At 35.5% G+C, this 14,222-nt stretch overlaps 1 protein-coding gene across 1 annotated transcript in view; it reads right to left on the reverse strand.

The window, feature by feature from the left end:
• gukh (GUK-holder) overlaps window positions 1–14,222 on the reverse strand; it is a 141,029-nt gene that overhangs the window by 99,328 nt on the left and 27,479 nt on the right. The gene's annotated exons all lie outside the window — the stretch shown is intronic.

Below are 14,222 nucleotides of genomic sequence, written 5' to 3' on the forward strand. Positions count from 1 at the left end.
TCGAAATATTTTTAGCCGTGACGAGCAAAGGGGCCCCTTAATGTAGATTATTTTCCTTCAAGAATGCCAACTTCGATTTGCGAATAATTTGTATCGATTTTGTGTACCTAAAGCCCTCCAGGTGTTCTTACCTTACCTAATAGGTTTGACGTAACCCCCGATGGTTTATATTATAAGCACCGAGGGGTTTCTTATCCTGTGACTGTTGGGAAATAATTATTGGAGGAATGGGAAATAGAAGGGAGCTTTTTAAAATTAGATCTAAAAGCAAAGCATAGTCGTAAAAGCTTCGTAGGAACATGATTGCTCTTTTTTAGATCTAGCGTTACATCAAGTATACCGGGTGGTCCGTTTAACCTGACAAATCGGGATGTCTCGAAAATTACGCATCAGATTGAAAAAAGTTTCAAGTGAAAGTCGAATGGATCCACGATATAACACCAACCATGACTTCCCAACTCTTTCACTTGGGGTTGGGGCGGGGGTAACTTTGAAATCTCAAATGGCAACCCTCATTTTTTATCGCAGATTTGAATTTTACGATAAAAATTACTCGGAGTTTGTCTGAAACTTTTTTTCCGATTTGTCACAGATGGCGCTATAATCGGAAAAAAATTTTTAAATTTTTATTCTGAAAGAAAGCATCGCGTCTTTCATATTTTTAATGGAAACTTGTTGGTTTTTTTGGGTACCTCCGATAGTTCAAAGAAATAAAACCGTCTGTGACGAAAAGTAAATTTCATATCGTTTACAAAGAGAGTGGAAGAAATTGTAATTTTTTTTTTGATGATATTTTTATCTAGGCAGTACCGATAAATAAAACGAAAAACCTCAGTTTTACTTCTGAAATGGTGTAAAAGTAGTACTTGTTAAATTGCTTATTGTGTTATTTTGAATCTCAGTTTTCATCATAATGACGTAAGAATTGATATGATTTTTGCATATGGGGCGTCTTTGGATTATCAGACTGCTGTCGAAACTTCGAGGAATCGCTTTCCTAATAGAGAAACACCATCCCTGTCCACATTTTATCGCGTTGTAAAGGTTTTTAAAGAAATTGGTTGTGTTAAACCTCGAAAAAAACAGCAGTTACTCACGAAAACAACGAAATCGCTATTTTAGCTGCTGTGAATGTAGATCCACATTTAAGTACAAGAAGATTATCGTTAGATTCAGGGATATCGCGAGCAAGTGTATTAAGAATTCTCCACAATTTTAAATATCATCCTTACCACATTTCGTTACATCAAAAACTGAACCAAAACGATTGTGAATCTCGTATACAATTTTGTGAATGGACATTGCAAAAATTGAACGAAAACCAAAATTTTTTCAAATGTGTCCTCTTTACGGATGAAGCCAGCTTGACGAGTCATGGACAAGTAAATTTAAGAAATATGCACTACTGGTCTGCGAAAAATCCTCACTGGATACAACAAGTAGCTAATCAACGACCGTGGTCTGTAAATGTTTGGTGTGGAATACCTGGCAATAAAATGATTGGTCCATATTTCATTGATGGCTCATTAAATGGAATAAAGTATCAAAACTTCTTGAATGAAGATTTGCCCTTATTATTGGAAGACATTAATTTGGAAACTCGACGTTCGATGTGGTTTCAGCATGATGGTTGCCCAGCTCGTTGGGTTTTAATATCCCGAGAAATTTTACGTCATAAATATCGCAATCGATGGATTGGACGAGGTGGACCTATTCGTTGGCCAGCACGATCGCCTGATCTTACCCCACTCGACTTTTTTTTATGGGGTTATCTCAAAGAAAAAGCGTATTCAAGAGAGTACCCACAACGCCCGAAAACATGATGGAAAGAATTAGAGATGCTTGTGTTTCTGTCGTTCCCGAAGTGTTAGTGTCTACTCAACAAGCATTACAGATGCGCTTAAGAAAATGTATTGATGAAGGTGGTGGACATTTTGAACATTTGCTTCGTCATTAATTTAATGTTCGAACGGTTGTGTTTAATGGAATGAAAATTCAATGTGGAACTAAGTTTATTTAGAAATTTAATAATAAATAAAGTTTTTTTGTCACAGACGGTTTTATTTCTTTGAACTATCGGAGGTACCCAAAAAAACCAACAAGTTTCCATTAAAAATATGAAAGACGCGATGCTTTCTTTCAGACTCAGAATAAAACAAATTTTTCCGATTACAGCGCCATCTGTGGCGAATCGGAAAAAAAGTTTCAGACAAACTCCGAGTAATTTTTATCGTAAAATTCAAATCTGCAATTAAAAATGAGGGTTGCCGTTTGAGATTTCAAAGTTACCCCCGCCCCAACCCCAAGTGAAAGAGTTGGGAAGTCATGGTTGGTGTTATATCGTGGATCCATTCGACTTTCACTTGAAACTTTTTTCAATCTGATGCGTAATTTTCGAGATATCCCGATTTGTCAGGTTAAATGGACCACCCGGTATATCAACTTTGGCTGAGAGCGGTATCACATTTCACACGAACCATGGCATTATTCGGTTCTTTATATGAATTTATGAAAATGTTTTTTTCGATTACGACACCGGATTATAAACTCCGAACCGGTGTTACGTAACTTCGTTTACGTAGTATGCACACCATACCAAACCGCTAAGCAGACTCGCATGTGAATACATAACCGTAGGGGTATAGTGTAATTTTTTAAATTAGCGAACATTTAGAATACATTATGAAAAGAAACACGAGATATTCAAACAATCAGTGAAACCATTCTGAATACATAAATAAAACCAGCGTAAAATTTAATACTGCACATTCAATATTAATGAGCTGTAAAGTGTAGACTATAGTAAAGGTGTCAATGTGTCTACCCACGCGTATACCTCTGTAGTCAGTCTGTGTTTTCGAGCTTATTATAACACTGAATGGCAGCTTGAGTTCAATGACAGTCCTCTATAAGGTCGAGTGTAATGAAGTCAAGTAAATCAGTAATCTTAGTAAACAAACCTGACCAAATAGTTTACATGACAGAGAGGTGGACTCATGTAGAAAAATATAAAGAGAAGAAAGCTTATTCTTCCACAAGAGCTAATGTGTTATTGCTCGTGTTCGCTTAGCGTTAACGTTAGCGTAACGGCTATGTTCGCTGGATCCGTGGTCTTTGGTGGAGTTGTCAGCTGCTTCCGCTTGGATAATAATTAATAATTTCATTCACTTTCGCCTTAACGATGTCATCTGCGTTCGAACAAAATTTCCTTGAATTTGGAACCATAATTACGTTCTCTATTCAACTATTTCCATTTGAAATCTAAATAGTAATTTTGGACCATGGATCAAGTTGTGGCCTTATTTTAATCGACAAAAGTAAATGGATTTCGCAATTCCTGACCATTTTGTCCTCAGGAAAAGGGCGCGTCCACCGTTTTAGCTACTGGTAAGCAACTAAGGAGAGTCATTAAATTTTCACAGCTGACACCATATAACTAGAGAAGCTACACAAGTAACTTCCTTTAATTACTTCCAGCAGTAGCTAAACAAAACTATGAGAGCTTTGTACTGGGGGATTTTTGGACAACATTATACATCAGCGTAAAGCTGTCTATGTACCGGGTGCGCAAATTTCTATGTTTTTATAAGGAATCTACGAAACAGTAAGAGATAGAAAAAAAACTAATAAGGCATGCTCGATGTCTTTTTTCTAGACAAATTCAATACCGGTTTCAAAAATTTTTTTATCGTTTTTCCTTCTCACCTTTTAAAAAAGTTCAGTTTTTGGCGTTTTCGAAAAATCTTCGCATTTTTTTAAATTTTCGTAGTTACATAACAACAATGTTTACACTATTAGGACACTTTTTTGAGTAGATTAGGGTTATAAAGATATAAAATTTTAAATTTCCTGGTTTTTAGAGCTTTGACATAAAGTTGAACTTTTTTAAATATAAATCATATTTGTCGTTGGCATCATTAAAGAGACATTTTTTCCCCTTTAAAATAGATAATATAATTATGTATAATAAATCTCGATATAATTTGTAGTCTAGTATTTATTTTACATACCTATTTTTACAAAAAAAGGCTTTTTGCGATAGTTGACTGTAATATTGACGTAGAGAAACAAATAACGTGCCTGATTAAAATTGGCATTTAGCGATTATTTATTTTTAAAAAACTCTTCTAAATTAGTTCTAAATCTTAACAATAATGAAACATTTACAAGTCAAGACCGAAAACTAACAACATTAAAAATATCTAATTAAAACCTATTTTTTAACAGTATGAGCTATGTAGCTATCCATTATTTCTAATACGTAAGATAGAATGCTTCACATCATTTTGCGTAGCATTAAATATGCGAATATTAGAGATTTTCTCATTAAGTCACTGAATAAAAATGTGTCTAAGTTCCTGCATATTTTCCCTAGCGGTATTATATAAATTATCTTTTGTCTCCTTAGAAAAAAAAATCAAGCGAAGTCAAGTCGAGATAACGTAATGGCCACCTCACTGGTCCGTTACACGCTATACAGTTATGTCCAAAATTCACATTTAATAACTCTGAGCCGGCTGTAATGTTATGAGATGGATGGCGATTAGCATAAAATTGTAGATAATTTAAAAACTACTTTAATGACTACCATTTTGGCAACTTGTTAATTGCAGAATTTGCCTGCGCGTAGTAGTTACGCGCGTCATTCGTTTCTCTACGTCAAGTTCTTAATCACTTATCGCAAAAAGCGTTTTTTGTAAAAATTGGTATGTCAAATTAATACGAGACTCTACAAATTATTGTTCATTTTAAACAGAAAAAATAAATGTCTTTTTAGTGATGTCAGAGAGAAATGTGATTTATATTTAAAAACATTCAATTTTATGCTAAAACTCCATAAACCATGGACTTTAAATTTTACATCTTTATCACCATGATCTACTCAAAAAAGTATCCTAATAATGTAAACGTCATTTTTATGTAACTAACGTAATAAAAAAAATTGCAGGATTTTTCAAAAATGTCAAAATTCCAATTTTCGTTTATAACGCAAATTAAAAAAAATTGAACCCGGCATTGAATTTGTCTGAAAAAAGCACATCCATAATGCCTTATTAGTTTTTTCCATCTCTTGCCGTTTCCCAGATTCGCTATAAAAATATCGAAATTTGCCCACCCTGTACACTCACTTTCATGTGAAAAGCACCATCCAGAAATAATAACAATTAAGACTTGTAATTTTTGGCAAAATAATACCTCAGAACAGAGTTCATATGATTAGAGCTTCAGTAAAAAAAAAATATTTATTAATTAAAACGTTACTAATGAGTGACATTGCCTCGCACGGCAATGCAAGCACGTACTCTTCGCGGCATGCTTTGCAACAAATGATCAGTAGCCCCCTGGGGCACTTCACTCCATGCTACCTCAACATGATGTAGGTCATCCACATTGTTTGGAGGCCTCGGTAAATTTTGAACGTGGCGACTTATGATGTCTCAAACATGTTCTATTGGTGATAGGTCCGGTGGCCGTGCAGGCCAAGCAGCATTTCCAATCGTGCTTGCTCCAGATACCTTCGAGTAATGTTCGCAATATGCGACCTTGCATTATCCTGTTGGGAAATACTGTTTGGTAAAGTCTGCATAAAAGGTACTACTACTGTACTACTATTGTTTTTTTATTTCCATGCTGTATAGTTAGGAGCATTTTGAGATGTTTTGTTGATAGTTCAGGAGCAAAATAAATTGATGTTTCCATGTAAATTTAACCATTAAAAGTTAATAAAAATATATTGGCGCTGTTTCTTTTTTAATGAAAATCTGATAACTTGATACTCTATTAGAAAGCATTATTTTGCTAAAATTAAAAGACTGTAATTATTATTAATACTGGGTGGTGTTTCACATGAAACTGACTATATGTATACATATAGTTGTGGACGAAGATATGGAACATTTTTTGAAACAACATTTTCTTGGTGATCGTTTTTGCCATCGTCTTCAAAATTTATTGATACGGTAAAGGTATGTTCCTAAGTTCCCCGTACAATATTTAACTTAGGAATGTTCTTTTTAAAGAAGTTATGGTTAAAAATAATTTTTTTGCTGGACGAAAGTATGGAATACTCTGTAGTGTTATTGTTTATCGGGGCACATCAGTCATTCAATCCGATTGCGTGGTGAGTTTTATAGGAAATATGCCAAAGAAAAAGTATTTTTCATAAGATTTTCGAAATTCAATAGTGCAAATGTCACGTGATGGCAAGAACCAAAAAGAGAATTCAAAGACGTTAAAAATCAGCCAAGGAGCCATCTTCAAAATTTTAGCAAAATATGGCACTTACGGGAATGTAAAAGGTGGTCTAAAACCTGGACCTACACGAAGAAAAAGGAATGCCCGCTACCGATCGGCGGATTAAAAAAATATCATCTGCAGATCCTAGCAAGTCCTCTAGGATTACAAAGCAAGATATCGTTAACAATAGTGACATCAATATAAGCGATCGCACTGTACGTCGTCGACTGTGAGAAATAGGATTAGCAGGAAGGATTGCAGTGAATAATCCCCTTAATTTTTAAGAAGAACAGAAGAGCCAGAAGTGACATTTGTTTTGGTCACCTTCAAAATGGAGCAGTGTTTTTTCAGTGATGAAACTAGAATTAATACTTTTAATTATGATGGGAAAAGTTATGTTCGTCGACCTATAGGGACTAAGTTTGATCTCATTTATCAAAAATCAACAGCGAAACATGGTGGTGGCAGCACAATCGTATGGGGATATTTTTCACGGTCCGGCGTTAGACCATTGGTCAAAATTAAGATAATTATGGATCCGTTTCAATACAAAGCCATAAGATATGCCTTTATTTTAGCGTTTTCAGCAGAACAACGACCCTAAAAATTCATCCCAATTAGTAAAAAATTGGCTGAATGATGATAACATCCCCGTTTTAGAGTGGCCGTCTCAGTCGCCGCATCTCAATCCAATTGAGCATCTCTGAGAACACTTAAAACGAAAAATTCGAGACAGGAATGTGTCCAATCGGGATGAGTCCTGGAGAATCCTGCAGGAAGAATGGGTGAATATTCATATTTCCATTTGCGAAAACTTAATCGATTCTGTGATCTTGCCGCCTCGAAAGGATATGTCGCGAAATATTAGTTTATTTAAAGTTTTGTATTCATTTTTGTCCAGCAAAATTTGTTTTTTTTTTAAATATTTATAGAAATTAACTTATTTGTTTTTGTTAAAATTAACGTTGTTATATACAGTAGTGGTCATAATTATAGCAAATTTTAAAAATTTTAAATAAAATGCACCTATTCGGCTAAACCAAATAAAAAAGTTTTTATATTATTTATCTTCCACAACCGCTGATGTTTAAAATAAAAATAAAATATCAACAATTCCTTTAAGAAACTATCAAAACATATTTTTTCAATACCGGACAAATATATAGAAACTCTTGGAATTTTAAAATTTCATTTGATTTACAGACTTGTGTGTTTAAAGACGTTTTATACTCTAAATTAAATAGACGATTTTCATTATGGGTCGAGGTGAAACAATCTCATTAGAGATCAGGAAAATTATCATTCAGCGGTGTAAAAGTGGCAAACGGCAAAGCGAAATTGCAAAGAGTTTGAGCGTGCATAAGTCAATTGTATTGTGAATTATTTACAAATTCAGACAAACAAGGAGTGAAGCAGCTGTGGAAAATTCAGGACGCACAAGGAAAACTACAAAAAGAACTGATGATTCGAATGTGTCAAAAAAATCCATTTCTCTCACCCACTCATATAAAATCACATTTAGAGGAAACGGGCCGAGCTCATATCAGTTCCAAGACCATAAGAAGAATATTAGTGGAAAATTGATTATTTGGTAGGCGACCAACGAAAAAACCATCGCTGCCTCAGAAGAAAGTGAAAGCCCGACTTCAGTTTACGAAGAATTACCAACACTGGACATCTGAACAGTGGAAAATGATAGTTTTCAGCGATGAGTCCAAATTTAACTTATTTAAAAGTGACCATCATACGTCAGACGACCCAAAGGCGCAAGGTTGCAAAAAAAGTTTGTTTTACCAACCGTAAAACATGGAGGAGGTTCGATTATGGTTTGGGGTTGTTTCTCTGGTTTCGGTATGGGTCCGCTCCACAAAGTAGAAGGTCGCATGGATCGGTTCGTGTACCGAGATATCCTCAGGGACCATTTACAACCATATCTTGAAGAAACCATGCCACTAAGAAGCATTTTCCAACAAGATAACGACCCCAAACATAAATCGAAACTTGTTTCAGAATGGTTAAGAGAGGAAAGGATAGAAGTTCTTGCTTGCCCGTCGCAATCTCCCGATCTCAATCCCATAGAAAATTTGTGGGAACATGTGGATAATAAAATTCGAAATAATACATATTCCAATTTACAGGATTTATTTCAGGCACTTCAAGAAGCCTGGAAGAGTATTGATAACAATTACATCAACAATTTAACAAATTCAAAGCCACGAAGACGGGCAGAAGTTATTCAGCAGCGAGGGTATTATGCAAAATATTAATTATTGAACAATTCTTTTGGAATTTGTTGAAGTTTTATTACTCTTTATAATTATTTTGGAGAAGTTGCTATATTTTTGTCCAGGTCGAAATGAATGTATTTTTTATTTTTGTATACAAATTATTATTGTTTTATTGTTATATACTTCTATCACCAACAGTCATTGTAGAATCATACTTTCAAAACCTATTTTGAATTTAGGCCGTTAAGTCCAAATTATTTGAAATTTTAAAAAGTCGCTATAATTTTGACCACTACTGTATATTCTTGAGTTTTTGTATAATATGTTTTTTTTAATAATCAACTGTTTTGGTAGAAAACTATAATGGATTTTAAATATTCCATACTTTTGTCCACAACTGTACTCGAAGTTGCGAAGCAGTACAGTGATAGCAACGCGATTTGATACTTTTTAAAAGAATCAGCTCTCTGTCGTGTCTGTTATTAAACAGTTTCACTCACATTGTATGAACTAGCAGACTCGGCATCTTCTTTATTCTAAGACATCTATTGCTACATGAAATGTCTCGCAACAGTCAAAGCTGTTCACCGAGAACCTGTCAAGTACCTACAGTCACTCAAAAAAGTATCCGTACATCTGGAAAAAAATTCTGTAAACCGTAACTTTTGACTGATTTTGTTCAAATTTTGTATAATGAAAATTCAAACCGAAACTCAATTTGCGTAATTGAGCAATTTTGAAAATTTAACTTTTAGAGTGCTTTCCAGCGTTTAAAAAAAACTCCGTTTTGAAAAATTCTTGTGCGGTGGAAATTTTTCAATGTGGTTTTAACATTCTTGCAGAGAGGATTTTTCTTCATATATCCTGAAAATTTGATCAAAATCGAACCGCAAATAAGGGAGTTGCAGCTTTTTAAAGTCGTCAAAAATGTCAAAGTTTCGTCATTTTGCGCGAAAATCGTCACTCTTTGGCGTTTTTGAAAGGCTGCAACTCCCTTATTTGTTGTTCGATTTTGATCAAATTTTCAGGATATATGAAAAAAAACCCTCTCTACAAGAGTTTTTTTTAAACGCTGGAAAACTCTCAAAAGTTGCTTAATTACGCAAATTGAGTTTCGGTTTGAATTTTCATTATACAAAATTTGAACAAAATCAGTCAAAAGTTACGGTTTACAGAATTTTTTTTTAGGCTGTACGGATACTTTTTTTAGTGACTGTATATCATCAAATACCTTATTCTATGCACTTGTGAAATCATTGCATCTGTCAAAAGCCTGTTTCTTGTAGAATGGGCGAGAGTGTAATGTTTTTAACGTACAATTTTTGGGTTTTGTAGGGGATGAGAAAATGAGCGCTACAAAAATATTAAAATTCAACTGAAACATTCCTGTTCTTCATCTCTTTCAAATTAAATCAGGAACGTCTGCTAATAATGAATGTATAGAGCTCTCGACACCTGGCACAAGATAACACTGATATACACCATCAGGCTACACAGTGGCATTAAAAAATAACAAACCCAAGGGTGTATTTTTTGAAGGTAAACTCGAACAGCTGCAACGTGTAACTCACCCCTGATTATTCAGTATATTTTGGGAGCACTGGGAGTAGATAATTGTGCTAAGACCTAAAGCCGAACACTTTTACAGGGTATTTATTTTCAGTTTATATCTGCAGTGCTTGTTCAATTCTATTTAAAATATTGAACCTAAGGTTTTACATTTCCAATTTTATTGCAAACTCCTCACCGATATTATCACACTCAAAAAAAAAAAAAAAAAAAAAAAAAAAAAAAAAAAAAAAAATGCAATAAAGCTCCCTGTGCCCCACGTCGCCTTTATCCTCGAACTACTTCAGAGAAAAACACGCCGTTGCGAGGGCGTTTATGAGAAAGTTTTCTAATTTGAATGCTAAAAAGGGACCTGGTCAATTATTGTATGGCGATCAGTTAGAATCGATGATAGTGCCGAACTTTCTCTACTGGTTTCATCACTGAACAATCGCGAAACGCAAAAATTGTGCGTTTTAACAAATGGGTCACCCCATAATGGGTGCATTGAAGTTTAGGATTGCACAATGGAAGCCTTAACGAACTGGCATTCAACAATGCCCTCACGAAAATAAAGGAGTTCCATTGCATCTCATTTTTCATGCCCGCTAAATAATACTTGATAGGGCAAAACGACATGTAAAGCACCTTAGATTGCGGCATTGTAAAGAGTTCCCGAAGGCAGGGACTGTATAATGAAATCTCTCTTGGTGAAGTTAGGAGCAATTCCATTACGACATAGGGATCCATCAGTAAATCACAAACTCACCGTGTCAAATTTTTAAGTGAAAATCGTAGCGTTGTTTCATTCACACATCGGCACACACGCGCAGGAAGTAGCAAGCAAAGGAGTGTTTAGAAAAGTGCTATTATTACATCATCGTTTCATCGGTTTTCATTGTTTTTATTTGATTAAGTAACGGTAATGGGCTGGATTAAATACTGATGAAGGTTTTGACCAGTTAGTGTCGACTTTAATTGTATTTTATGGGAATGGAGGTCCAGGTGCCACCCATGGGCAGGACGACCTCTAGAATGTATTTAATCGCCTTTTTTGGTACTTTTCCTTTTGGACCTACGCTTGGTTTTTAATTTTCCTCCAATAGAATGCAAGCTTCTGTGTTCTGCATCAAAGGAACGGCGTACCATTGGCATTTGGTCTTCAGATTCACGCTCCCTGATAAAATTATGGCCACCCCAATTTTTTACGATGATTGTTAATTCTAATAGGTAAGACTTTCTAAAATTGTTTTAGATCTTACAACATTGCAAAATATTGGGTTGTTCGATAATTAGTGTCGTTTTACTCTCACTGATGGCTCAATTCATACATATCGAGTAATAGTGATCTCGTCGCTTACCAGGTCTGTAAATATGAAACCGGAATCTTTTAATAAAAAGTATAACTCGGCTGCGCAATAATTATAAAAAATATTTCATTTGAAATATTTCCCATCGTTCCATATACATTTTCCCATCTCTCTGGCAATTTGTGGATGCCACGCCAAAAGAACTGTCGTTCTTTTGAAGCAAACCGTTCATCGACCATTTTTGAACTGTTTCATAAGAGGTGAAGTGCTGTTCTGCAAGAGCGTGTCCCGTCGATGCAAATAAGTGATAATCGGATGGTGCTAAGTCGGGTGAATAAGCCGCATGCGATGGTACTTCCCAATGAAACGTCCCGATCGTTTCCTTCACCAGTTTTGCAGTGTGTGATGGTGCATTATCATGGAGCAATATCACCTTGTGTTGCCGTTCTTGATATTCTGGTCGTCTTTCACGCAAAGCTCGATTCAAGTCCATCATTTGTTGTCGGTAACGTTCAGTATTAACTGCTTCTCCAGGTTTTAGCAGCTCATCATAAATTACGCCTTTTTGATCCCAGAGCATTGTTTTTCGTCCTTAACGATTTGGTCTTGCTGACGATGCTGATGGTTCGCCTGGAGTTACCCATGATTTTTTACCTTTGGGATTCTCAAAGTAGATCCATTTTTCGTCACCAGTCACGATTCGATGAAGAAATGACTTTCTGTTATACCTGGTAAGCAACAATTGGCAAGTGGTTTTTCGATTTTCTTGCTGTCTTTCACTGAGTTCATGTGGAACCCATTTTCCTATCTTCTGAATTTTCCCCGTAGCTTTCAAACGAATGGAAATGGCTTCTCGTGTCACATTTAATTGGTTCGCTAATTGTTGTTGCGTTTGAGTATCGTCCTCATCTAACAAAGCTTGCAACTCGCCGTCTTCAAACTTTTTCGGTGGTTTTGCACGCTCTTCATTATTGACGTTAAAATTGCCACTTTTGAATTTTTTACACCGCTCATAGCACTGTGATTTTTCAAGGGCATGTTCACCGTAAGCTTCAACAAGCATGCGATGTGAATCTGCAACCGCTTTTTTTCAAGTGGTAACAGAAAATCAATGCTGTCCGCAAATCGTAATTTGTAGGCACAAAATTGGACATACTCAAAGCTATTGCGAACTGTACTGCAGTATTGAACCTGTATTGTTATGATTTGAAAATCATTCTCAGATGTAAATAAGAGATGTAGTACCCTAATAATAAACGATAAGGTAGTACCCATATTGACCACTAGGGATATTTGGAGGCAAATTCAGGTTTCATATTTACATACCTGGTATATTATCATATGCCACATTAAAGGTTATGTTTTAGACTTTTTTCGATCGAAAATTGAACGCGATCAGTAAACAAGAAGTTGTTTAAAATTTAAGTTGAAGATGGACGATCAAAGTGAACATTATCGACACATTTTACTTTCGAAAGGGCAAAAATGCAGTACAAGCTCAGAAGAAATTGTGTGAAGTTTATGGTGAGAACTGCTTTACCGAACGCCAGCGCCAGCGTTGGTTTTCTCGCTTTCGTACCGGAAATTTTAATGTCCAAGATGCGCCACACACTGGACGCCCAATCGCCATTGATGACAATAAAATAAAGGCCTTAATCGAAGCTAATCGGCGTATGACAACTCGGGAGATAGCAGAAAAGATGAACATATCGAATTCAACCGTTTCTCTGCATTTAAAATAGCTTGGGTACGTTAGCAAATTGGACATTTGGGTTCCTCACGAATTGAAGGAAATTCACCTCCACCAACGCATTAACATATGCGATTCTTTGCTGAATCCTAACCAAAACGACCCACTTCTAAGAAGACTCATAACGGGTGATGAAAAATGGATTGTCTACGATAACGTAGTCCGAAAAAAATCATGCACCAAACAAGATAAACCCGCGCAATCGACGTCCAAAGCCAATATTCATCAAAAGAAGATTTTGCTATCTGTGTGGTGGGACTACCAGGGTATTCTTTATTTGGAACTGCTTCCGAGAAACCAAAGTATTGATTCGAATGTTTACTGTCGTCAGCCATCGGAATTGAACGAAGAAATCAAAAGAAAACCTCCTGAACTTGCCAATCGCAAAGGGGTACTGTTCCATCATGATAACGCTAGACCCCATACGTCTTTAATAACGCGTCAAAAAATTATTGAAACTAAATTGGGAACTGATACCTCATCCACCATACAGCCCTGACTTGACGCCATCAGATTATTATTTGTTTCGTTCTCTTCAAAATCATTTGAGTGGTAAAATTTTCGATTCTGATCAAGCCGTTAAAGATGAGTCAAATCAATTTTTTACTTCTAAAAATCAGGGCTTTTTCGAACGCGGAATTTTCCAACTTGCCGAAAGATGGCGAAAGGTCGCCCACCAAGATGGCCACCACATCATTGATTAATATTTATTATCAATATAAGTATATTCACTTTGAAAAAACATTAAAAATACGACATTAACTATCGAACAACCCAATAATAAACAAAATACACCTTTTTGATTACACAAATTTATTTCTGGTTCAAAAACTGAAATAAAATAAAGTTCTAAAGCGACAAAAACACAGGCCAGCTTTTCTGTATCATCTGATTACCTCAATAACTTTTCTACTTAATAGTGTGTTGATTCCCCGTTGTTTTTTAAGACTTCTACCAATCGATTTGGAAGCGATCTGAAAAAAGTTTGTATGTTTTTATTGAATTTTGGCCCACTTTTCAATGATGCAAGTCTTAACTTCCTCTATGAAGTTAGACTGTTTTCCTTGTGAATAAACTGCCTGAGAAAGTTCTCCCCAACAATTCTCAATAATGTTGAAATCTGGTCTGGCCGGCCAGGGTAAAACTGAA

Source organism: Euwallacea fornicatus, chromosome 27, assembly GCF_040115645.1.
Source record: "Euwallacea fornicatus isolate EFF26 chromosome 27, ASM4011564v1, whole genome shotgun sequence".
NCBI lineage: Eukaryota > Metazoa > Arthropoda > Insecta > Coleoptera > Curculionidae > Euwallacea > Euwallacea fornicatus.